General features: G+C 39.0%; 1 long non-coding RNA gene across 1 annotated transcript; it reads right to left on the reverse strand.

Moving 5' to 3' along the window:
* Window positions 1–3637: 3637 nt before the first annotated feature.
* On the reverse strand, window positions 3638–26697 carry LOC113925145. Its single transcript, XR_003520930.1, has 4 exons — window positions 26603–26697; window positions 25400–25574; window positions 24129–24224; window positions 3638–3803 (listed from the first exon to the last, which is right to left on the reverse strand). It is a non-coding gene; the product is annotated as an uncharacterized LOC113925145 (long non-coding RNA).
* Between the last annotated feature and the right edge of the window lie 1196 nt (window positions 26698–27893).

The following is a 27893-nucleotide window of genomic DNA, read 5'->3' on the forward strand; positions in this document are numbered from 1 at the left end:
AGATCATCATCTGCTGCCAAGGGCCCCAATATGAATACATAGACACTAGGTCTTGAGGGGGAAGAAGGATTTGAGAGAATCCTCACACCAGAATTCTGAAAGCTTTCCCAGACTGAGTCAACCATGTCACTCTCCTAAATTATGCAATAAAATAAAGTCTCAAGCTCAGATTTCAAGAATCCTTCCTTTTAGTTCTGAGTATTTTTATGTTCTGAGTAGTAAGAAGTTTGGGAAAATGGCCTCTTCCCTCAGACTTCCTTATATGTTTCTGAAAATATTATGATGGCCTTGCAATTAAGATATTTTAGAAATATGTGACTGTCTAGCAAGTGAATCATTAAAATAATTTATTATCTTGAGAGCTAATGATACTAACTTGTTCTTTATTTTTTTATTAGTATTTTTTTGGTAGAAATTATTGACACTTTCATAGTTTTTTTCTTAATAGTTAAGTACGTGGTTGAACTAGACCCCATAGTTTGGCCCAGATTTTAAGAGTGGAGAAACTCTGGCATAGTCTTTGTTCTAATACAAAAAAACAAAAACAAAACTAAAAAACAAAAAGCAAGCAAGCAAACAAAAAACAATAAGGAAACAAAGGATATACCCAAGAGCAAAGATACAGGTGAGGGAACACAGGTGCCCAGTACTTCCTCCCTTAGTACCTCCCCAAGGCACATGACTTACCTCGTTACCTACCAGGTAAGAAACCTAGATCTATGGATTTACTGGCATTTATATCATTTAGCCTGCCCGCGAACTTCCCAAAAGCTCTCCAATCAGGACTCAGGGGTCCATTCTATATCAAATAAAGACTTTTTTGATGTACTACTACTGCATACTTTGTTTTATTTTTTACCAAAACGCTGGATCTGAAGGAGATTTCTGTCCAGCAGGTTGGGTCTCACAAACCACCATGGTGAACTAATAATATTGACCTTTGAAGAGTGCACTATTCTTCCTTTTAAAAACTTTCCCTTGTTAATTTTCCATAACCACTTGCATAATAGAAATAATTCTGAAAAGGAAGTCAGCATTGTGGTCTACATCTGAAACACCACATTTACTGAATACCCAGCACTTGAACGGGTGCTGTGTTTGCTTCCAAAGTATATCGAAGGTACAGACCTTGCCTTGAGTGAAGTTTGGAAGAGGAGAACTACCAAAACCTAACCAAGAATTCAACATTACAAATATTCCCACTTTCATTAAGCACATAGAATTTGCTAGGCACTGAGCTAGGCTGTTTACATATATTATTTCTAGTTTTTCTAGCACTTATTCACAGTAAGCTATGAGACATTTTATAGACAAATTAAGTTCTAAGAGATTAAGAATTCTTAGATATCACACAGAAAATATCAAAAGATCACAGGTGGGCTTAGAAGTAGGAATATTTAATATAAAGCTGCTATTTCTTCCACTAGACCACATTGCCTCCCAACAACCAAACAAGAGTTCACAACACTCTTTCCTACCTGTCCTTTCAAAAAGAGGCAAATAATAAAAGAAACATATGTTTATAACTTTCATTAAAATGTTCTACTTAGTTATATATCTACATCAAATCATCATGTTGTATACTTTAAATACATTCTGATTTTATTTGTCAATTGTATCTCAATAAAATTGGAAAAGAAAGTTGAAAATAAAGCCTTATGAAAGTCCACCAAATCTATGATATATAATGAACCTCCAATATCAATTTCAGATGGTGATCCTCAGGCATTGAAGACTCTGAGTTATCCCAAAATGATGTTCGGTTATGCAGCCTTAAATCTTGCCTATCAAAGGCCAAGGGTCTTTTGTTCCTTTTTACTGTCCATGGAAGGGAGAGAGGAATTCATTCTGAAATTTTAGAGAAGGTGCTGATGGGAATATGTTGTCAATATTCTAGATTTCCAGCTTGAAACTTAGAACATGAAATTACCTTGATTAGATTACTGAATGGATATTCAAATATAAGCAGAAAGCAAGGCAACAAGCTATCCTGGGCTGCCTGGTTCTGTAGGGTTCTCAGAACATGAGATTTTCAGAGTTAAAACCGGTAAAATCCCAGGCAAAACAGAGCAAGTTGATCACTCTCACTGAAATATGTGTGCTTCTCATAGAATTTTGTATCTGGACAGAATTTTGAGTTTAGCTATTCCAATAAATACACAATTTTTATGGCGATCTATAAGGAGATTAACTCATAGTGCAGTTTAAACATGAACAGAAGTAACAGGACTGCCACATTAAAGTATAATGGGTATTATTACATTTATAAAATGTCACGCAATTTTTACTCTCTTAAAGTGTTCTCTATTTTTCTGAATTCCACCTGCCCATTTGGGATTTGGAGATTAGACCATTTCTCTAGGTGGACCCCACCCTTACCTAACAAATAGTAAAATAAAAGCTATGACAAATTTTGGCAAAGAGAGGACCAGAATTGATCTGTTGAGAGACTTGCTGGGCTCCTGCATAGCCTGGAAATCATCTGGAAAATCGTGTTTGCTTTGTGAAGGGATGTGGAAAGTAGCTGATGATACTGGTTGTCTTAGAAGTGAGGTGTGCAACCCTGTAGTAAGGACAAAGGAGAGGCTGTCGCTAAGGAATAGGTGCCAAATGGCAAACCTGAGCTGGTTTTCAGTTTATATATAACTCAAAGCAGCGCTCCAACCAATGAGGAGGAAGAAGCCCACGTGTTTACTAGCCCCAGGCAATAATAACCACCCTGTCAGCAGGGTGAGCTGAGATGCCCAGATGGGCCATCATCTTCCAGAGACTGGCTATTATGGACAGAGACTCACCTAATCATCACTTCCAAGACAGTAAGATCGCACTGGACTGAAGGTACAAGGGCCCTTTTCCATCCTCCTGAGGACACCAGACCCTCCCCCATACACCAAGACTCATTTTGGGAAGGAGAAAGATGTAGGTTCAGCTCTGAAAACTTGAACGTTAACCTGAAGGCAACCACTATGAACTGAAAGGAAGTGGTTTAAAAAAGAAGACACTGAGGGGCACCTGGGTGGTGCAGTTGGCTGAGCCCCTGACTCTTGGTTTTGGCTCAGGTCATGATCTCAGGGTCCTGAGATTGAGCCCAAGTCGGGCTTCTGAGCTAGGAGATTGAGATTGAGATTCTCTTTTCCTCTCCTGTCCTTCCCACTTGTGCTGTCTCTCTCTCAAATAAATAAATAAATCCTAAAAAAAAAAAAAAAAAAAACAAAACACTGAGAAACTGCCCACTCCCTGCAAAGTACTTCATCGGAGGGCTTGGAAATCATAGATAAGTAGATAAAAGCATAATAATTCTGCCTCCCAATGATAAACATGATCAATATTTTGTTTAGATGACAGAGTGATGACAAATAGATACCGTATATATGTCATTAAGTTCTACATACAGTTCTGTATCTTGACTTGCACATGTTATGACTACAGAATTCAGTCAAATTTTTAAAAAATAATTGTTAATAGTTTTATAATAGCTTTATGATAGACAGTGATCTGGAGACTCCTTGATTTATTTGACCATTTTATTATTGGTAACCACTAGTTTATTTACCCCTACTGTTATAAACAATGCTGCAATGATTTGATGCGTAGATCTTTTCCACATATTTGACTATACTTAGCTTTAATTCTTCAAGCTGAAACCATTGAATGAAAGGGTATGAATTTATTTTAATCTCTTGTTAGGTATAGTGATGTATTTCCTGGAAGTCTATGCCGATTTCTCCGTCGGCAGCATTGTGTGAGCGAGTGCCTTCTCCAAGGCCCCCTTGTAGTGGGCGGCATTTCCAAATCTGAAAAAACTGGATAAAAAGAAAGATAGGCTCTCATTTTTGTTTTAGTTTGTATTTTTGGCTTGCTATCGAAGTCGAGTATTTTTATTATGTTTATTAGCAACTTTAGATATATGAAGCCTCCTTTCTACATTTTTTGGGTATTTCCTTTTTTATTTGAACAACCTCATTATAAAAGCATATTAAATGCCATACTTGTTGCCTATATTTTTTACATTTTCTTTTTCAGTTTTGACATGCCCATTTTTGTCTTCATGTGGTCAAATCTTATCCACTGCCTTATGCTCAGAAAAGCCTTGTTCTAAAATAACATACTCAAATGGTCTTTGCTTTTATAAATTCTACGTTTGCATTTTCAAATATATGTGAAACATACAACTTTTCACATATAACATTTTAATCTATCTACAAACTTTTCTTGACATACTGGGATTTTTATTTCTTTCTAGATGGTTAATTAATTCTCCCAGCAGCATTTATTTCCTTAACATCCAGTAATCTGTGATGATTTCTTTATCAGAGCACGAGATTGTATGTATAGAAATGGGTTCTGTGACTTTTATTCAACTCCAGTGATCCATCTGATGACTTTTGTTCTAGAAAGGGATCATTTTAAATATAGTTTCCAATGTACATTCATATCTTGTTCTTCTTTTTCAAAACTTTCTCGGGTATTTATGTCACTTTTTACTCTACGTTGTCAAATTTCAGAAGAAAAAAACAAACTTTGGGATTTCTGTTGAAAAATCAACAGAATTTGATTAATTAATCTGAAACAATTTTTAAATTATTTAAACTTACCAAGGTAAGAACATGTTTTGCCTCTCCATTTACTCAATTGTTCTTTTCTTTCCATCAGTAAAACTTTTAAGATTTTTTGTTATTTCTTGCATACATAACTTTAAAGTTTATTCTAGTTATTTAATCTTTTTGGCAACTATTACAAGAATAAGAATTTTAAAATAAATTATTAATGGATACATCTGGTATACAGAAAATACTTTAAAAATGTACTTAACTTTATAAGCCTGACTTAGAAATCTTATCAGTGCTAAGGATTTTAAGCAATTTTTTAAGATTCTACTTCGCATTTTAAAAATGTTTCTTCTATAATGACCATTTAGTTTTCTTGTTTTATAATTGGTGCAAGGCTTCTACTAGTTGAATTAGTGAATTAGTTCAATTAAGTAATAATTATAACAAGATCATTGAAGCTAAAGTGTATATAAACCACTGAAAGTTTGACTTCATATGACATGTACATAACAGAAAAGACAGCAGTTTCCTATATCAAGCAAGTAAACAAACTATAGTTTCAAGGTTAATGGTTCTATGATAATTATTTCATTGAATTTCAAGTAGATTCATACAGGAGAGCTTCTTGCAATCAAACTAGTCATACTTCAATATTCTGATGACAAGATACAGAATAAATAAAAATCTGCTAGGAAGGACCTTCACCCCAATATCCCTCATGTTCATATGGTTTGTGTCTTTCAGGTAACCATGTCTAAATCTTTTCTAGCTCTTCCTGTCTATGTTATGAAATGTAATAGCAAGCTCAGTGCTTTATACTCTGGAACACTGAGATCTATAGCCCAAAGTGTATTAATCCCTGAAAGATTCAACTCTTCAAAAAATTGTGTGGCCTCTGATTTTTCTTTTAATTTTAGTCAAGGCTGAATTAAAGAACTTGAAGTCTAGAATTTTTCACAAAATCATGTTATTGGCAAGTAGTCATAATTTTAAATTTCTGCTTCATATTTTATTTTATTCTGCTTCATATAGGTTGACTAGAATTTCCCAAAGAAGCTTAAATAATGTGAATAACAAAGAGCTTCTTAAAAAAAAATGAAAATCTTTGCCTTATTACCTATTTTAAATGGAAGTCTTCCACATTCCATTATTAGGGAGTTGACTGGTGGTCCTTAAATGCTTTATTATATTAAGAAAAGATTCACTGGTTCCTGATTTGTCTTGAACAATAGGCTTCGAATTTTATCAAATACCATTTTGGCATCCTTTGAGATTATTCTTCTTCAACCTATTAAAGTGATTTTTTTAAAATGTATTTTTTTAAAGATTTATTTATTTACTTTTTAGAGAGAGAGATGGTGTGTGCAAGGAGGGAAGAGGCAGAAGGAGAGAAACTCAAGCAGACTCCATGCTGAACGCAGAGCCCCACACAGGGCTCAATCTCATGACCCTGACGTCGTGATCTGAGCTGAAATCAAGAGTCAGACATTTAACTGATTGAGCCACCCAGGCGCCCCTAAAATGTATTTTCTACAAATAGAGTATCTTAGCTCTTCTATGATAAACTCTCCTTGGTTATGGTTATACATTAATTTTTTGTCACACAGTGGGGTGTGGACTGGCACCACTTGTGTTGAATGGACACTTAGAGAAACAGGAGAACAGCCACCATCACCTCGACTCTCCAATCCTGATGAGAGAAGGACCTGGGTGTGATACAGCTGGACACACCAGTAGAGGGTCTCCACTGCTCGCTGCTTTACCTATTTACAGAGGCATTAGAAGGGACAGAAAGTGCCCAGTGGCCTATGCAACAGAAGGACCTTGAAGGTGAGGGTAAGAGGCTCTGTAAGAAAAGGAGAGCCTTTGGAGCCCAGCCTCAGGAATTAGCCAGAGGTCCCCTGATCTTTCACTGAAAACACCCACACTTGCTAAGCTGGCTTCCTGCTAAACTACTGACAGGTGAGGAAGGGCATTCCAGAGCCAACCAAGGCTTAACACACCTTGGTCATACTTAAATCTGCTAGTATATTTTAGAATTTTTGCATATATGTTCATATATACATCTATAATATATATGCAGACCTATTTCTATATTTATCTATCTACCTATCATCTATTTATCTATCTATACCACCTCTGTCACTTTAGTCAATTTAGTTTATGTCCCGAACGTTTAGTGTCTCCATTTACAAAACAAAAATAATAATCTCCTACTTCATTAGTTTAAGAGGTAATAGTGATACAGCAATGGGCACAGTATCTGGCCCATAATATGCTCAATAAACATTAGTTTTATTATGGGTATTATTCTTGTGTTCCCTTCATTTCCAGTATTTTTATTTACATATTTGATTATATGTCATAGAGTATATGGTTATTTGTGGACTGTGTATAATAGCCTTACAAAAGTGCTCTCTGTCCATTTTTGTTCTGTACTTTAGATTCTATTATTATTAACTCCCACTTGTTTTTGTTTGATATTTTGTGTATATCATATTTGCTTACCCTTTTTATGTCACTTTTTTGGTTATTTTGTTTTGTTTTCATAAATCACTTTAAGCATCTTCTTATTTTAACCTGTTTATTAGTTGTTGTCATAAGTGATATGTTAGGACTTATTTCTGTAATTTCTTGTTTTTTATGCTTCCTTGATATTTGGCTTATTTTCTGCCTCAGACAGACTACATATTATTTAATTTTATTTTTCCTAATATCTTGCTTTTAATTTTATTAGTAAGTTTCTTTAACTTAAAAATGATGGACATTAAGGAGGGCATGTGACGTAACAAGCACTGGGTATTATATGACTGATGAATCACTGACCTCTACCACTGAAACCAATAATACATGATATGTTAATTATTTGAATTTAAATTAAAAAAGAACAAGTAACATACATATTTCCAGGCCTACTTTTGTTGTCTCACTTCTGCCCACCTGAATATCATCTCAAAAATATGGCCATAGATCCTGAAGTGTTTTGATAAGGAATATGGATTTTACTGAAGAACACATTACATTGCAAGTATAAGAACCAACATTTTAAAATATCCTGCTTGAATGACTTTTTCTTTCCATAGAACTTCTATCTTTGAAACCTTCCAGTCATGATTCTCTTTTCTCTGTTTTCTTCCTTGAATGTCTTCAGGTTGCATGTGCTACTTATGCATTCCCTCTTCTACAACGTGTTTGGGTGAGGCTCAATCCTTGGGATTGTGCAAGTGTAGAAAAAATAATTCACGCAGTTCAATAGCCAACTTAGACCGTTTATTGGTCATTACTTATGCTTTTTGTGCATGGGGTTGACGTGGAGCAGGAAGACTCAGGGAAACTCACCACACATACTTGAGCCTATGTTATCAAATTTAACAAAAACATGATACTTGATTCCTTGCTTATATGAGATAAGGAACTAACTTTGCTTCTTTTTCCTCTTGGCCCAATTCTTTTTCAATATTTTCCACCTTTGTTATGAGATTAAACCCAGGCTGCTGTTATTTTTGAAATTTTTATGTTCTTCATGTTCTCTAAACAGTTACACACACACACACACACACACACACAGACACACACACACACAATCTTCCTTGACTTACAATGGGGATACATCCCCAAAAAACCATCACAAATGGAAAGGATCATAGGTTGAAAATGCATTTAACATTGCAGCTAACCTGCTGAACACCATAGCTTAGCCTACCCACCTTAAGCATGTTCAGAATGCTTATATTAGCCTACAGTTGGGCAAAATCATCTAACACAAAGTCTATTTTATAATAAGTGTTGAATATATCAAGTAATTTATTGAACACTGTACTGAACATGAGAAACAGCGTGAGTGTACAGGTACAGAATGGTTGTACGTGTTTCGGTTGTTCACCCTTGTGATCACATGGTTGACTGGGAGCTACGGTTTCCACTGCTTAGCATCATGAGAGAGATAGAGAGACATCATGCATATTGCTAGCCCAGGAAAAGGTCCACAGGCACAATTCCAAGTACAGTTTCTACTGAATGGGTACTATTTTCACACCATCAAAAGTCGAAGGACCGTGAGTTGGGGATTATATATATGTATTTATAATTTATATTATAAAGTAGTCATTTAGACTGCATGCATTCTTGAGAGCTTGTTTGGAGACTCTAGCAGGGGAACATAGCTACTCATCTACCCTTGATGGAAGAAAGGTCCTTCTCCACGGAGGAAGGTCACCCTTCCACTGAGAGCACAGTTTCAGGAGGGATGCACATGGAGTGAAGAGGGCAGGAGAGAGAGTACCCTCCTAGCCAACCAGATCGGCCAAATCCACCTTGGCAATCTGTCATTGACAGATATCACAGCCAGAGCACGCTCACATTCATAGACCTCATGCATTCTTAAACCTTTGCTTCTTTTCAACATTTTTAGGTGTTGACAGTTTAATTCAATAACAGTACCAAAGATAATAATGTGAAATTTAGGGCGAACAATGAGCTTTTTTGTATATATTTTGTTCATAGTGAATTATATCAATAAGACCCATGCTTAGATAGAGTTTGTGTATTGAGATATAAATGATTACAGTGAAGGATTAGATTGAGGTTAGAGATAAGTATCCTAGAAAAGAAGTTTGTGGTCATTTTTCAGCGAATAATCTGGTGCATACCCCAACAGTACTATGTTTACAAGATCATGAGTTATTAATGCTTTGGATCTACTTCCAGAAATATGCTGAAAGTGCAGATTACCTCTACCTGGACTGGTGCCCATTGCCCTGTGAGGTAGGTGGACTCTGCATTCCACTGCACATTATACAGATGGAAAAATTACCAATGAACTTCAGTCAGAATTCTGGCAAGCATCCCCCATGCATGGTGAAGAGCAGAATTTGTTTAGAACGAGTCTCTTCATTCTTAATTTACTTAAAACTTTCCAGAATAATCCTTCTTTGAATCTGATATTTTCTATATAATGCTGTCCAGACAGATACGTGGTTGGCTCAAATACTAACGACCTGTGGGCATTAGCCCTTCTCTTATCAAAAGTTTATGCAGGCAGCATTTGCTGCAACAGTACTGTATAGAAAAAACATCTAAATCTCAGTTGATTGCAGGAACAAACACTTTTTTTTTTCTCATTCGCAGTTCTGTGAGTTGGCTTTGGCCACTCTACTGGTTTAGGTCAACTTCATATGCTTTCTCATCCAATACACTAAAGTCAAAGTGGCTTCTATCCAGTATGCACTATTATTGTGAGGAGACCTGGAGTGCATGAAGGCTGGTTGAAAGTTTCAATGCCTCTTAGAGCCTTCCTTTGGAATTGGCATATTGTGCATTCCTCCCACCCCCCCGTGTCCCACTGTTCATAGTAAGTCATGAGGTCAAATGGCTGAACCAAACAGTGATGGGGGTCAATAGTATTTATTGTGCAGAGAAAAGGATAAATATTTGCTGAATAATAGTAAAATCTACCACAGCCCATTCTCTTGGTCTCAAATATTGATGCATTCCCTCTGCTTTCAAAATAAATTCATACCCTCCTTGAGGAGAACAGTCTAAAAGACATTGGATTTGGAGTCCAGGATCTTGTACTAGCCACTTCAGGAAGTCTGGATATGGTTCCTCTTGGTCTACATCTGCATAGCTAAAAGAAAAGTTATGTGTATCTTCTTTTGAGCACACACACATGTACACACACACTCACAAACACACATGCACACACACATACCATATAAAGATAAAACAAGACCAGGATGAAGGCAATAAATAACCTCATGGGAAAAGGGGAGGTCCCGGCTAGTTGCCAGTCCATAACAAGCCTGAATTCCCTCCAGGCACATGTCCCTTGTGAACATGTTTCACAAGAAACAAGCTCAGATCTCAGCGGCTGACGACAGGCAACATTTGTTTCCCACACACTCATCTGCAGGTCAGCTATGTCATCTCTTTCCAGGTAGCGAGACAGGGTCACAACTCTCCCCCATCTTACTCAAATCCCAAGATGGAAGAGCAGCTATCCTCTGGGGCATGTTGCTTCATCAAGGTGGTCAGGAGTCCAAGAGGATTAGTGGAAACATAGATACTGTCATACCACCCACATTTCATCAGCCAAGTCATGCGTCCAAGCCCAGCATTAGCACTATACTCCTGTGGCAAGAGGACAGGGAGAGAATATTTGCTAAACAGTAATAGAATCTACAAAGAATGAAATATGTTTTAGGTAATTTTTCTTTTTCCAAAGGAGCCCACTATAAGTAATCTTTCTTAATCTGGAAGATCCCAGGGAGTAGTTAAATGTTCTTCATGTAAATTATTTTGTAAGCAGAAGAATAAGTGATACTTACCCATTGAATAAACATAAAGGGAAAGTGCATAGAAGTACATAAATTCCACTTTGTACAGAAAGCTGAATAACACAGTTCAACAGAGAATTGGGAAGCAGTTCGAATTACCAATAAAAAAAAGGCAAGAGACAGAATGATATAGATGAGTTTCACATAAATTCAAATAAATCCAATAAGGTAATCTGTAATTCTTTCTCTACCTGTGCTGCCTTTAATGAAAAAGTAGATAATTCCCAGGGCACTAGACTAGGTTTATTTGAGAGGCTAGAAGCATTAGAGCAGAAATATTCTGCAGAAAGAATTCATGAAGTTACAAGAAAGATTGATCCCATGGTTAAGGAAGTTATATGTCTGTCCCAGAATAGTCTGTCTTTCTGTATAAAGTTGTCACAATATTTCCGAGCAACCAAGTACTGAGGTTAACATCAGAATGTCAACCTGGTTGAAACTGTACATTAATCAGGCAGGGCTTAGGATAAATCTCCAAGAGCCTTAGAACAAAGCAGAATGTAAAGAGGTAAAGCAAGTTTATTTTTCCACCTCTTCAAAGGATGGAAACTTGGACAGGCCTTGCCCAAACATGACTACATGGTCGTGAGTGTCATATTCTTTGGGATTCCTGATTATAGCATCAGATCAGTGCATCCCAAACCCAAATGCTCAGCCCCTGTGGATATATGGATCCTACCATCCCCTCACAAAATCAGATTTTACATACTTTGTGGGTTGGTCCACTCTACCTTTTTAAGACCAAATTTCCTGTGGCATTTCTGAGTCCAGCTCATTGTCACTTTGATGGATAAAAAGATACTTTCAAAGCAAGACATCATAAGGCTAAAGAAAGTACGCATCCAGGGGTGCCCGGGTGGCTCAGTTGGTTAAGCATCTGCCTTCAGCTCAGGTCATGATCTTAGGGTCTTAGAATCTAGTTGGGCTCTCTGCTCAGCAGGGAGTCTGCTTCTCCCTCTCCCTCTGCCTCTCTCCCCCACGCTGGTGCTCTCTCCCTCTCTCTCTCTCTCGCTCAAATGAATAAATAAAATCTTTAAAAAAAAAAAGAAGAAGAAGAAGACAGGCTAGTTAGGCCCAGGAGAACACCCAAATAAGGCAAACACAGAATCTTCTCTCGGGAGCTCACACTTTAGGAGTCAAGACTAACCACTCATGCACACACTCACACACATGTACACACACACACAAAGACTGTAATACAAGGTAGAAAATATGAACATTCAGAAAAAAATCATCAGAAATTTAAAGCACAAGACAAGACCCAGGAAAATGATGTTACCCAGCTGAAATGAAACCCAGAATGCCAAAAGGTATTAATGCAATATCCTGATATTGCAGAAAAAATATTAACTTTTAATGAAAAGCCATCACAGATGAGAAAAGGAAAAGAATATTGCTAGCAATGGTAAGATAGAAAAAAATTTGAGCAGGAGGAAAAACGTTGCCGAGCATAGAAAAAGAGGTTATTTCAATTACTCAAGTATGTGAATGTTAAATTAATGATTTTTGTGCACTGGCAGAAATTAATGAAATTATCAGTGCCTGACACTCTTTGTATTAGGGTCCTTAAGATAATTGCAAATGTGATTAGAAACATCTATAAGTTAATAGAACTCTATGGAAGAGAAAAGAAAATCAGTCCAAGAAATGGATGAAATATGGATATAACACCTTTTGTATGCATGTACATTCAAATAAATACACACAATTTAATATAAGTATATTTAAAATAATATAAGTGAATACCCATTTAAGACAGTTTTAGAAATGTAACTGCTGGGGGAATCTTACTACTAATAGATTAGTTCTTTTCACCTTTGAAACCTGGAATTTACCAGTCCAATTTATCCAGTACAATTTGCAATCACTTCAAAGAACACAGAATATGGCATGGCAGATAACCCTGGTTTTCCAAGAGTCAAGCCCACTGAAGTGATTTCCATAAGGAAATAACCTGTCACCTAAATAAGGGGGAAACAAAAAATATAATCTTATAGTGTGATAATTAGGTTTTAGGTATTATTCCACACAATATTTCCTTTCTAGTCCATTCCATTAGAAGGATATGGATGAAGGTCGCACTGAACAGCCTAATGTATCCAAAGGCAGCTTTGGATATTTTTACCTTCTTAGAAGAAATAGCTCAGTGTTGTGATTATTTACTTTAATTCTTTCTTGTTAAAAAGGAAAACTCTTAAGAGAAGGTTTTGCCTATCTTAAGAAGTACTTATCTGGGGGGCGCCTGGGTGGCTCAGTTCGTTGAGCGACTGCCTTCGGCTCAGGTCATGATCCCAGGGTCCTGGGTTCGAGTCCCACATCGGGCTCCCTGCTCCGCGGGGAGCCTGCTTCTCCCTCTCCCACTCCCCCTGCTTGTGTTCCTGCTCTTGCTATGTCTCTCTCTCAAATAAATAAATAAAATCTTAAAAAAAAAAAAAAGAATTGAATCCATTCTGTAAATGTTTCATGGAGGCTTGAAAAAGAGATGAGTTCTTTCTCTGGGTGTGGATATAGGAAACAAAGTTCATTAATTAAGTTATACCAATCCTCTGCTTCTTATTTATATTTGCTATTTAAACATTAGTGATTTGGGTTTGGGCTAAGTTCTTCCCACAAAATCCACCCCTCCTACATTCTGCCATGGTTAATTATGTGGATTAGGAGCCAGGCTGCCTGTTTAAAATCCAGGTTCCATACTTACCAGCTGCGTCACTTTGGTCAAATTAATGTCTCTATTGAGATCTCCATTTGTGAAATGAAAAGAATTATCCCCTATATCATAAGAACAGCTTTAGATGAAAAGCTATCATGGAGATACACATGGCAATTGGCACAGTGTCTGGCACATAAAATGGCCTATAAACATTAGTTTTATTATTATTGGTATTATGATTCTTCTTTTGGTATTGCTAATTTATTATTATTGGTTTTATTATCATCATGCTCAGTTCATTTCTAATACTTTTAAAATTTGTTAATTTTCCTTTCCCTTTTACAGGTATGCACTTGCAGAGAGACGGAATGATTGGCCTTTGATCAAACTGATCAGGACGTTTTCTGTAAATCACAGTGACGTGTCGGCCAGGAATTCAAGAGCATCTGTTTTTCAGACGAAGATACCAGACCAATAGATCTGAAGAGAGATCCTCTCTCTTACTGCATTAAAACCACCTAGGGAAGGGTGCCTGGGTGGCTCAGTCGGTCAAGCATCTGACTCTTGATTTTGGCTCAGGTTATGCTCGCAGGGTCGTGAGATCGAGCCCCACGTCAGGCTCTGCGCTCAGCATGGAGCCTACTTAAGATTCTCTCTCCTTCTCCCTCTGCCCCTCCACCTCCCCACTCTCTTTCCCTCTCAAAAAAATAAAAATAAATAAAATAAAAAATAAAACAAAAACCACCTGGAGAAACTTTAAAAATCGTTCATACTCTAGTATTTCTGACTTGCTGGATTGACTGTAGGAGGCAAGCATGTAAGTAGCAGAAAGAGCAAAGGCAGATGTCCATGTTGAGAAGCAGGTGTGGGAGAGACAGAGTGGCCTCAACCTAGCCACATCTTGCACGAATGTTCCTGAGCTGGTCCACATCCTGGGTAGAAACCAGGCCTTACAATGGACTCCCCTAGAGGAGGAAGAGGAAGTAAGGGCAGATTCAGAAAATTAGACAAAAATGGAAATGGCACATTTTTTCTGTTCCAGGTAAACCCAGACTTCTGTATGAAAGATACACCTCCCCACCAAAGCAGTTATATTCCGTGAATGAGAACCTCTGGAACCAACGAGGTGAGAGAATTAGTTAAGAACAATGATGACTCAGGGAAAGCTTTCACAGGGAATCCATGTTGCAAGTCTAAAGGGTGAATAGGCATCCACCACCGAGGAACAAAGAGTTGATACAGGGAAGATACAAGGGAAACAGACAAAGCTGGAATGGGCTATAAAGTCAGCAGAGAAAGTAAAAACACCTTAATTTTAAATAGGATGAATAAAGATTGTAGGTTAGTAAACAAGTTAGAAGTATGCATTCTAGTTGTTTAAACTTGGGCTACTCAATCTCTAGAGCCTCCATTTATTCCCTTGTGAACCAGGCATCCCACGGCACCCACCTGCCCGAGCTGATCAACATAAAACATTCAGTCCACGGTAAGCAAACCAAGATTAAGTTTTATTATTTTACTATTTTTGCAGGGTTTCTTGGCTCATTGTTATTGTTGCTTCATCTTTTATATCTTTACATTAGAGGATGCGAAATCAGCAAGTAACTTCTTGAATCATGATACACAGGGCTAGTGAAAGGTCAGGTGAAGAAGACACCAGCATTGCTGGGGGGCATGCAACTCAATTATTTAGGGTAAAAAAAAATCAAAAACACAAATCAAGAGCCTTAAAACCTAATGTTTTCCCACTTTAACTCAGTAATTCTACTTCTGGGCATCTACCCTAAGTACCTATTATGAAATATGTAGAAAAGTATTTATGCACAAAATTTCATTACAGTATCATTTATGATAGCAAAAAAAAAAAAAAAAAAACATGGCAATTGTATGTTCATATCCTTAAGATGCAAGGCCTAGAAAGAACCTGGGAACAAAAAGATTTCAATCAGGCAACTATGAAAAATGATGTTTACCAAGCATTAACAATTCCATAGAAAATGTATATGAATAAATGAAGGCAGGAGGACATAACAATTGTGTACGTTATAATCACAACTCCATATTTGTTTATGTATCTGCATAAACAAAAAAATAAGACTGCATAAAAATGTTAATGGCTACTTTGGGCGGTAAGATTACAGGTAAATTTTCCCTTTTACTTTGTTACATTTTTGAATTTTCCAAAATCAACATTTATTACCTCCATTCTAACAATACTCGTTTATCCAAGCAGAGACTGGGGGATCCTGAGCCTAGGGTAGTTCAGGGACTCTCCCGGTAGAGTTATTTGCTGGAAAAGATTTGGAATTCCCCCCACCTCTCTGTCTTTCTGATGGATTTCTTCATGAATGTTTCTTCTCTACAGCGAGAGCATAAAACCATGCGCATACACTCATGACCCTCATTTGTTTACATGGAAGGTGACAATAACCATTGTGACCTGGAATGCATCCCAAGCAGTCCTTCAAGCCAGTAGTGATATTCCACAGGGTAGAGCAGTCTGGTGGAAGGAAAACACTCCCTGCTTCTTCGGAACTTCCTAAATGTGATGACGCACACCACCTGCCTGGCCCCTTGCTGCCACCCTCCTATCTTCTCTACCTGTCACAGCTCGTCTTTTTCATTTCAGCCCTGGTGCACGCTCCAGGCACTGCCTCTGTGTGGCGAGCCGCAACCCGACCCTTGGTGGGGATGTCCCCGCCCTGTGCTGTGCTTGTCAGTGCCTCTCTCCCCTCCAGAAATCAGGTGTCAAAAAATCCAAGTTCATGCAGGACTCTTTCATGGACAAAATGAGCTTTCTCCTATTTATTGGAGAGGAGAGTCACTTGGTTGTCTTTTAAAAATATTTGTTGGGCGCCTGGGTGGCTCAGTCGGTTAAGCGTCTACCTTCCGCTCAGGTCATTATCCCAGAGTCTGGGATGGAGCCCCACAAAGGGCTCCCTGCTCTGCGGGAAGCCTGCTTCTCCCTCTCCCACTCCCCCTGCTTGTGTTCTCTCTTTCTCTGACAAATAAATAAAATCTTTAATACGTACATATATATATATATTTGTTATTTATAATAGAACTATTGTGCTTTATTACAATTAAATTCCCTTGGAAAATAACTCCTATTGATGCTGTAATATACATACTACTTCATTACTAACACCATATCATCTATAGTACGGTGAAGAATAATCTGTGCAATAAAAAAAAAGAAAGCATTTAATCAGGGAAGTATCAAATGAATAATTTTTTGTCTCTCCAAGACAACATTTCCAATGGTCACATGTATAAGGCTTATTCCTGAAAGTACACAATTTTGAAAATAATGACAGAAAAATTTCAGGAGTAATGTAATTTGATCTTTTTCAGGAAATCCATAATGACCAGACTTCTGAAAGGAAAAATCTAAATTGCAAGCTTCAGTATTTTCCAGTTGCTTGTTTACCAAGGCCTGGAGAATTTAGAAACCTGGCACCATATCATAGTTAAAATCCATGGCAATTGTATGTTCATATTCTTAAGATGCAAGGCCTAGAAAGAAGCCTCCCACGCATCTGTTGGATATTGTCATATTCTGCTGAAAAAATTCTGTTGTGTTTCTTATGATATTACTGATACCAGTTGGTGATTTTCTTACTTATTGAATGATTTCTTTGCTTTATTCATATATTTTCAATTCTCTTCTGGGAGATATACATGGCAATATGAAAAAGTAAGCTAGCAAATTTCCACAGTTGTATTTTTTCTGCCATTCTAGAAATTTTCTGGAACAAATATTCTGTTACCCCACCCATTAAAATCTGAGTAGCTACTGAGTTTACTTCTATTGTTGGTTCCAGGGAGGGCCAGTTCTGAATTCCTCCAGGGGACTTTTTGCATGATCAGTTTCACACCGTATGTCTGGAAGGGAAGAAGTCCCATCCAATTTGATACTAGCTTGCAGTCTACACTCTGGAAGAGACCCCACGATGCTGAGATCTGAGCACAGAAGTAAAGACGAAAGCCATGACCTTTCTAGCAGCTTCCAGAACAAAAACAACAGACTTTTCAATTTTTCAAAGTGGAGCCATCTCCCTGTGCGAACCCAAGCTGACAGGCTACAAACTTACTCCAGGCCCTATAACTAATCAGTTTTTCCCACTAACATCCTTGAAGGATGCACCAGGGCTCACAACCACTGTTCTCATTTTATCTTCTTCCTCTTTCTTTTTCTAAGTTCACATAACCTTTTACTTTTTTTTTTAGGTGTAATATCTATACCATATAATTCACTCACTGTAATTTCACAATTCAATGATTTTTAGTCCATTTATGGAGCTGAACAACCATCATCATGGTCCAAACTTAGAACATTTTCATTAGCCCCCCAAAACTTCCCAGGAGCATGGGTGTAGTCCTTCTCTCCTCCTGCCCCCAACCACGGGCAGCCACTGATCCACCTGCTATCTTTATAAATTTGCCTTTTCTGAATATTTCCTTAAATAGAAGGATGGGATATATTGTCTTTTGTGCCTGTCGCTATGGTTTTGAGTTTCATCTGTGTTGTAGTAATAGTTCAGTATTGAATTCCTTTTAATGACCAAACCATATTCTATTGTGTGGGTACACCCCATTTCGTTTATCAGTTCACTGATTTATGGACATTTGGATTGTTTTCAGTTTTTGACTCTTATGAATAGCCCTGTTGTGAACAGTCAAGCACAAGGCTGTTTGTGGACACCTGTGTTCATTTTCCTTAAGCATATTCTTTTTTTTTTAAGATTTATTTATTTTTTTTTAGAGGGGGAGGAGGGGCAGAGGGAAAGAATCTCAAGCAGACTCCCCCCTGAGCGTGGAGCCTGACGCAGGGCTCAGTGTCACTACCCTGAGATCATGACCTGAGCCGAAACCAAGAAAGGGATGCTCAACTGAAGGAGCCACCCAGGTGCCCCAATTTTTGAATAAATTAAGAAAATTTTTTTTCAAAAATAATTTCAAGTTAAAAATTGCACCATATGGGGTGCCTGGGTGGCTCAGTTGGTTAAGCGACTGCCTTCGGCTCAGGTCATGATCCCGGAGTCCTGGGATCGAGTCCCACATTGGGCTCGCGGCTTGGCGGGGAGCCTGCTTCTCCCTCTGAACTTCTCCCCTCTCATGCTGTTTTTTTTTCTCTCTCTCTCAAATAAATAAATAAAATCTTTTAAAAAAAATTACACCGTATGGGGGCGGCTGGGTGACTCAGTCGTTAAGCATCTGCCTTTGGCTCAGGTCATGGTCCCAGGGTCCTGGGATCGAGCCCCGCATCAGGTTCCCTGCTCTGCAGGAAGCCTGCTTCTCCCTCTCCCACTCCCCCTGCTTGTGTTCCCTCTCTTGCTGTGTCTCTCTCTGTCAAATAAATAAATAAAATCTTAAAAAAAATAATACCATATGTTAAACAAAGAAAAGAAAATAGTAAAAATAGTATCATCACCCTGAGAAAACCACTATTTTCATTTTAGAGTATTTTCTGGATATTTTTTCCTATATGTTTTACATAATTATAATAATACTGTTTATAGAATTTGCCTACAGGTTTTCACATAATACTTTGGCATCAGCATCTTTCCTTGTTCTTACAAAACATTATATGGCTGTATAGTATTTCATTATTTGGAAGAAAATACTTGTTTTTATAACTTCCTATATTAGTATACTTAGATTTTTCCATTTTTTAGAAAAGTTTTTATTTATTTATGAGAGAGAGAGAGAGAGCACAAGCAAGGGGAGGGCCAGAGGGACAAGCAGACTCCCCACTGAGCAGGGAGCCCTATGCAGGGCTTGGTCCCAGGACCCCAGGACTATGACCTGAGCCAAAGGTAGATGCTTAACTGACTGAGCCACCCAGGGGCCCCATAGAATTTTCCAGTGTTTTTATACCATACAAAATGCTATGCTGAACATCTTTCGGCATAGTTCTGTTTTATTTGTCATATTTAGAATTATTTTGTTAGGATAGAGTCCTAAATATGGGTCAAAATACATGAATAATTGGTGAAGTTGAAAAAATATTTATTGAGTCCAGTGTGCACAAAGCAGGGTGTTACAAGCTGAGATAAATGGCATTGCATTGAGGAGAAATTATTCATTAAACTAGTGACATAATCTCTCAATCACTAGGAAAGATGAGTGGTCGTTTGGGGGACGGGTGGGTGGGAAGTAAATCACACTAATGGCCACGGCTTAGTCTTCATCAGCTATCACCAGAAATGGTTATGTTAACTTGGTGTCGGAAAAAGGAGTAAGGACTTTCAAGTTTAAAACTTAAGAAGTAACACAGATTTATTAGTTAATTCATAATCTAAACAAGTGGTGCATGGCATAAAACAATCAAACCCAGAAATATCTCCAAAGCGTGTAATCATTTTTATATCATTCAATCCACACCACAGGGCGCATTAATGCTGAAAAGACCAGGAGCGGGAAATGGTGTCATTAGTATGTAGCAGCAATTGCCTTGTTAATGATTCAAAGCTCATTTTTCTCAGGCAACTAAGATTCATGATGAAGTTTTACCGCGATAATCCCTTTCTCAGACTGCAGGTATCCAGAAAGACAATATGATGGTGTGGTCCTGCTTTAGGCATGGGAACCTATCTCACTGTGAAACCTAGGACCCTGTCCGTATTCCTCCCTATTCTCCCGCCACCCCATGATATCTCCTAAATGCCTGGGCTCCCGTCCTGCTTTCTTCACTGTAAGGACTCTGCTTCACGTGACTTTCCATTTGCAACCTTTTGGTCTACCTTCTCCTACCTGCAATAAAAACGATCATGGCTGTTTCCTGAGCTGTAATTCTAATAAGGCAGAGAAAGTATCTGTCTTGTCCATGATGCATATCAAGTGTGTAAGCAATGACTGGTGTATAGTGGGGCTCCAAAAAAGATCATTCAATTAAACAAAAGAAAGGTGTCTGATTCCTTCAGGAGTTTGCCCTCTGATAATTCATACTAAAAAATTACTCATGCCGTGCGTTATTCCTTCTGGATAACTATGGCATTTCACCAAAGCTATTCTGCACACTGACTCATGGGTATAAGAAATGTGGGGGTGGGGCGCCTGGGTGGCTCAGTCAGTTAAGTGGCCGACTCTTGATTTCAGCTCAGGTCATGATCTCAGGGTCATGAGATCTAGCCCCATGTCAGACTCTGTTCTGGGTGTGGAGCCTGCTTAAGATTCTCTCTCTCTCCTGCTCTCTCTGCCCCTCCCACCCCACCCCGACTCTCTCTCTGAAAAAAGGAAATGTGGGAGTTTCAAGTATTAGAAAGTTCACGTTAAGAGGGATGAGGGGATGGATGAGAGGAGTGATTAGCCAGTAGCTCCAGCTTCATGCCCTAAAGATCATGTCAGTCCTCTCCCCAAACTTAATGTTTTCTGTTGCCTTTAAGAGTCTGTCCCTCTGCATAGACAGGCTTCCCCCTCAGAGGTACAAGAATCCAGAAGGCTCCTTGGGGGCAGGACAGCACTGGCTTCACATCTCCACTTCCTTTACAGTAGCTCAGAGAGCTTCGGAGTTCTCAGCTACGAATGGGAAAAAATAATGTGTCTGGCAGGATATCCTAAGGATAATGAGATGCCGCTGATAAAGAAACTCAGACAGGGCCTGGCACACAGCGAAGGTTCAGCAGCTAGAGCTGCTCCTAGTTCCCACCGCTGCCCTTCAATACCCAGTATGTCAGCCATGCCGAATTACCTGCGCGGCTTCAGTTCACACTGAGCTATACTAGTCTCTTTTATCTGTTCATGTTGTTTCTTTGACTTGGGAAAGTCCCTCCTCCTCGTCATTACCTATCATTATTCCTTCCCTGACCACCTACCTATCTATGAACTGCCTGCCCTGTGCAAGTCACACCAGCCACACAGTGATGAACAAGAGAAGGCAAAAAGTCTCCACCCCGATGGAGCTTAGATCCCAACAGAGGACATACAATTACAAAATGGGAGGAGAAATAGGGAGCCTTGCCCCAATTCCACTCCAACCGAGAAGTCTTCTGATGGGACTGGGCTTTTCCATTAAAATAGCTATTTTTATAATATTAAAAGAGTGCCTATTCATGGTGGCAAATTTGAAAAACACATAAAAGCATAAGGAAGAAAATATCACCCATAATTCTGTCATTCAGGAACGACATTATGCTTGTTCTCAAGTATTTTTACCATATTTCTCTATGCATATATTACACATCTAAGATTGGGAAGGATATCAATATACATTTTTCAATATTAAAATATTTTATATTAAAATCTTGATGTATTTTGTATATTAAACTTCTTGGCAGAGGTGTAGGTTCATGTCTTTAAGATGTTGCTTAGTATTATTCTTTAGCTGCTCAACACATAGGAAATATTTTTACAAGAGTAACTTTATTTTAATAGAACTGAATCTTCTTTCAATTAATTACCAGATGGGCTGTTAGGTTCTCAAAATTAAACTAAGTGTCCTTAGGTTCCCTGCCTATATATTCCCATATATATGATGAACCAGTAATTCTTTCAATCAGGAATTGTCTCTTCATTGATTTGTAGGGAGGTGGTAACAATTCACTAGATTGACTAAAATAAGGAAACCTGCTTTTGCTTTTCAGAAAACAATTAAGGTAATTTAGAATTATTGGACTGAAATAATTTTTTGGCCTAGAGATTCTCTCAATATTTCTCTTACTTTAACCAGGAATAAAAATATTGTTAGTGAACTTATATTTCAACAAAGGGTTTTAGTGTTAAAACTACTACTCTGGATTACCCTCCTAATAGTCATGTATTTCTAATCATTATTCCTTTTTTATATAAAGATTTTTTTTATTTATTTGAGAGAGAGAGAGAGAACACAAGCAGGGGGAGCAGCAGAGGCAGAGGGAGAAGCAAGCTCCCTGCTGAGCAGAGAGCCTGATGCCGGACTCAATCCCAGGAACCTGAGATCATGACCTGCGCCAAAGGCAGATGCTTAACCAACTGAGCCACCCAGGCACCCCAATTTAATCATTATTCCTTGAATTCACACCCCACCCATGGAAGGAGCATTAGTGTGCTTGTGAATCTCAAGATGATTTAATCCTAATAGAAGACAAATCATCAGTAAATAGTATTCTTGCCACTTTTATTAGCACTCTATCATTTATAAAGGACTTTTCCACGTGTTGTCGTGTTCTAAAAACTACTGTCTAGGGCAAGCAGAGAAGTTGACTAATCCCCATTTTTTTAGATACAGGAAATATAGCACAGAAAATGACATACTTTCCCCAAAATAATAGAATAACACCTGTAGTCTGCTAAATCTTAGACATCACATCTTTTATGTCTTCTTACACTTCTTTCTTTATAATCCTGAGATATAATAGATTATGTCATTTTAGTTCAGTCTCATATAAAGTCAGTTTCTCTCAAATCACATGATGCATAATCTCTGCTTTCAGAAACTTAAACAGCGGATGACACCCTGATGTTAGAGAATGGTCAAGCTTACATGGCAAAGCCAGGTTCATTGTGGGCCACTTGGTATTTCTCTTGGACAGAATGCCCACAGAAACTTTGAAGAGCCACCCTCTGGATGGCCCAGCACTCACTCACACTTACTCTGGTCATGAGACACCAGTACAGGAATAGCGAAGAACCGATAATGTTTTTAACCTCTTTTCAAGATCTCCAAACCGTGTACCATTCTGTTTTAGTTGTGCTGTCCAAGAAACAGATATTGAGCCAAAGATTTAGGTTCAGTGATTTAGTAAGGAAGCGCTCCCAGAAGACATCAGTAAGGAGGCAAGAGAAGTAGAATAAGGAAGGAAGGAACAAGCAAGTTCTGATCTTGATGAAGTCCCAGCCTCAAACTGCTCTCCCAGAGAATGCCAGGATAGATGTGACCTTGGAGATTGTTGCTCCACCTTGAGGTAGAGAAACTGGGATCTTGTCTTCCCATGCTATGTCACTGGCTATGGATCAACATGAGGTGGAGCCTGGGGCTGGATGTAAACTTCCAGGCACAGAATAGTTCCCTGAAGATTGCCAGTAGAGGCCACTAACCACCAGCCATTACCAGCAGAAGCTGGGGCACACAGAGCTGGACAAAGAGGTAGGAGGGGGTTTGGACAAAAATCAAGGGTGTTTAAACATTCCAAACCAGAGAGTGCTGCAACCTGCTCTCCTGTTCTCTGCTGGTAGAGGAGGTTCACTCCTAATCAGCCTGTGCTCCCCCCATGAGTATGCTCTTTCTATAGGACCAGATACCTACCTAACTGCTGGGAACCCTAACCCTCTCCAAGTATCCTGGAGATTTCTCTCAGTATTTGGTGACTCAGAGTTGATAGATTGCTTATTATTCACATGCTGGACTGCAGGATGTCTTTCTAAAAAATGTCCCACTAATGACCTTAAAATATCTCAGCAGAAGGACTGCTCCAACCTCAGGGAGATTAAGCAGGTTCTGAGAAGAGAGCCCTAGGTTTCATTAATGAGTAACACAACCATTTCCTAGCATTTGGGCCTAAGAAGCTGGGGTCAGAGTCACTGCCACAGTGTTCCACATAGGGGTGACCTTTACTTTAATACAGCATTGGTGTCCTTTCAACATTTCTTAGACAAAGGTGGGATGTACCTTACCTAAGAATCACACACCATTACAGCTTCCAAGAACAAACTGCATAAACTTGAGCCACCACTCAGTACCATCACAGTTGTGTTCAAAGAAGCATCATTCTGGGATGAAAGAGTAATAGAAAAGAGTGAATTAAACCTTTAGTTCAGTTATGCCAAAAAGCAATTACAGCTAATAATGCCTGTGCGCAAAAATCTTGCATTCTCTTCTTTCATTTGGCTCTCTTTCCTTCTTTCATACCTATGGCTGGGACCCCAAAGTCTCTTTCTGATCAAACTCCAAAAAGACCTTGTTTTACAAACTCAGACCTGGAAGGCTGTCCTGTCTCTCACCCTTCTCTTTGCATGCCTGTTCTCTTCCTTTAGTCAGTAGCTCTTTGCCTTCAGCTAGCTTCTCTGGCTATGCAGGCCCTGATGTGAACAATGAAGATTCAGGAGCTGACCAGGCCAAACAGAATGCACATCATGTCACAGCATAGAAGGAAGCCCTGTGAGAAGATCCTGCTTACTGTGGGGCAAGAAAGATCCTGGGAGCACTCCTCTAACCTGCCACGCCAGCCTTCCAGATTGCCCTTAATGCATTCCCATGAGCCACCGGGGCACTATGCAATGAGCACACTCAAAGGCCCAGGAGTCCCTGTGGGTGACACAGACACCCATGGCTAAATGAGTCCTGACGTATCCTCCTCTGAAGCAGTCCTTGTGAGAGTACTATTGAGTTCCTCTGCTAACAAGATATCTGGGTCAGATTTACTTTTCTCATGACTTTCTTGAAAGGTGAATATGGTGACCAACTACAATACGGTGTGACCTCAGGGGCTCTCTGCAGGGCTCCCCAGATGAACAAATTTTCTTTTCATTTGACCTTGCTGCTAAGAATATTTTGATAGAGCCCTCCCCCCAAAAATACAAAACCAACCCTGGCAGTAAACTGGTCAAAGGTTTTCTGGAACAGAGCCTTGAGACATGTGGAGTCATAGGGACGGGAGTTTTTGGGGAGAGGGACATATCATGATTGTGGAAAAGGAAGCAGAAAAGGGAGGTTGAGGGGCGCCCGGCTGGCTCAGTCGGTTCAGTGTCTGCCTTTGGCTCACGTCATGATCTCAGGGTCCTGGGATCGAGGCCGTTGTCGGGCTCCCTGCTCAGTGGGGAGTCTGCTTCTCCCTCTCCCTCTGCCCCTCTCTCCACTCATGCCCTCTCTCTCTGTCTCTCTCAAATAAATAAATAAAATCTTAAAAAAAAAGAAAGAAAGAAAGAAAAGGGAGGGTAAATTTTACCTGTGTCACAGCTTTGCCTGGGAGTGCTTACTCCTTACTTTCCCTTGCCTCCATTTCTGGATTGGTATCACAAAGTAAATGCTAGCGAAGTCACATATGTGTTATGAGCATATTTTGTAAGCAAGAGTTGGAAGCCATGGTCTGATGGTCAGTTTTTCTTTTTTCTTTTTTCCAGCTTTATTGAGATATAATTGACATAAGACATTATATAAGTGTAAAGTGTACAATACGACTTTGTATTTTTTATATATATATAAACACTGTATACACACACACACACACACACACACACACACACACATAAACCACAGTAAGGTTAGTGTACACCTCTATCACCTCACGTAATTACCATTTTTTGTGCATGATGAGAACATTCAGATCTATTCTCTTAGCAGCTTTCAAGTATACAATACTGTGTTGTTAACTATAATTGCCATGCTGCATATTAAATCCCCAGAACATCCTCGTCTCATAATTGGAACAGTTTTTCTTTTTAAAAAAATAAAATAAACGTCTCTTATTATATACATTTTGGAAAAATATAAAAATATATTAAATATAAATTCATTGTAAAGAATAGTTTTCCAATGGGCCAATGTAAAGGGATTGTCATTACTTTTTACTAACACATACATTTACTTTTGGAACCATGGTGCTGCCAGTGATTGAAATGGGCAGCCTCCTTGTCCTCACCTCTGCAAGCATCTCCTGTAATTGGTATAGGGGTATAGGGAACTGAGGATCTCCCTGGAGAAACACAGATCAGTATAGTGATCCCAAATGTGTTCAAAGATTAAAGGGCCCACTGGGTGCAACAGTCTCCCATCAGCCCTCTGCTGAGTGCTACTTTGCCACTCTGCTACTCTGTACCAGGTGCAGACACAGTCCCGTGAATTTCATGTGGATACTACCACATCCTACAGGTACTGATTCTTAGCGCTTCACGGGGTGTCAAAGTCTTCCTTCTGATTCTGTTGCTGCCCTGCCATGTACTACAATGAATGTTTTGGTGACATGTCCAGACCCAAACTGATTTTTAGTAAGAAAGGGGAAAATGTCTCCCTTCCATCTAGGTTTTACTCTATCAGACAGATCCCGAAACCCTATATTGTAGTCCGATGTTTTAAAAGGATATTAGTAAAGCAGGTTTATTCTCTACTTTGTACATTCAGACTCCCCATGCTCCATGGCACGAAGGCATACATTCAGGTTATCCGGCTGGAGGATGGATCTAGATGACAGACACCACACTGTACTCAGGCTTCCTTGCTCCTCTGTTGGGTAAGTCTGTCTTCGTGGGTCAAACTCTTGTTGCCAGGCAACTTCTTCCTTCAGAATGAGAACTCTCCCGTGAGGACCCTCAATCCATATGCAAACAGGCTTCTGGCAGTTACTCCACCAATTCAATAGACAGGCCCAGGCATGTTGGGCTCTTCGAGCTAAATTGAGATCTCCATTACATTAATTGAAAGGATCACAGATTCCTCTTTCTACTCTTTCTTCCTCTGAAAATTTCTTTTCTTTTATGATATATTAGATACATAAGAAAAGAACAGCATTATATCATTATAACCTGTCTTCATTTATAAAACCATCTACACTCCCACCCTCCCCCAGCCAAAATAGTCCTTTGCCATTCATCTTGGGTAAGACTGGTACAGAGAAGAGTCTTGAGTGAATTAAATGATTTCCTACTGTGGAGCTTTATGATCATCCCTGTTGACAGTTATGCCTAAAGCAGTAGCCCTGAACAATATTTATTAAGGATTTCCTATGTTTCAGTTGCTGTGCTAAGCATTAGGGCTGAAGGTGAGTCCGACACAATCCTTAACATCTAGGAGCTTACAGCTAGTTGGAGGTCAGCCATAAACGTGAAGTCTAAAATGATGCGGTGCATGTTGCAGTTGATAATCTGAAAACCAAAGAAAAAGCAGTGATCCAGTCTTTGTAGAAGAAGTTGTGCCAATTTATAGAGAAGGGAAATCAAGCTGTCCCTCTGATCCTCAACCCTGAGGCTTGGAATTTTTCTTCATGGTAGCCAGACTTACTCTATTGTCTATAGTGCTGACTGTAGTTGGACAGCCACATAAACTGCTTTCCATTGCCATATTCATGTTGAGACCAGATCCCTTAGTTTTCAAAACAAGCATGACTGTCTGGGTGACTGGAATCATCCAGCAGCACTGATTCTGTAAACCCCAATGTTCCATAGATGAAAGTCACACCTGCGGCATTCTGACCGACTGGGTGGCCAGCCTAGTCCTCCCTGACATGGAAGGTTTGCCACTGTCTGGGAAGAATGAATTGAGACAGATTAATTAATTAAAATAATTTACTTCCTGGAAGGCCAATGGGGCAGATCCCAACATAGTTCCTCAAATGTGAAGTTAAACATCATTTGTAGGATTTTTTAGCAATTCCGGAAGTGAGGGAGACACATTTATTCTTCTATGAACTCTTCGAATGCCAAAGAGCTAATACTTTTTCCATGGAG

The sequence above is a fragment of the Zalophus californianus genome, chromosome 2 (assembly GCF_009762305.2).
Source record: "Zalophus californianus isolate mZalCal1 chromosome 2, mZalCal1.pri.v2, whole genome shotgun sequence".
Classification (NCBI taxonomy): Eukaryota; Metazoa; Chordata; class Mammalia; order Carnivora; family Otariidae; genus Zalophus; species Zalophus californianus.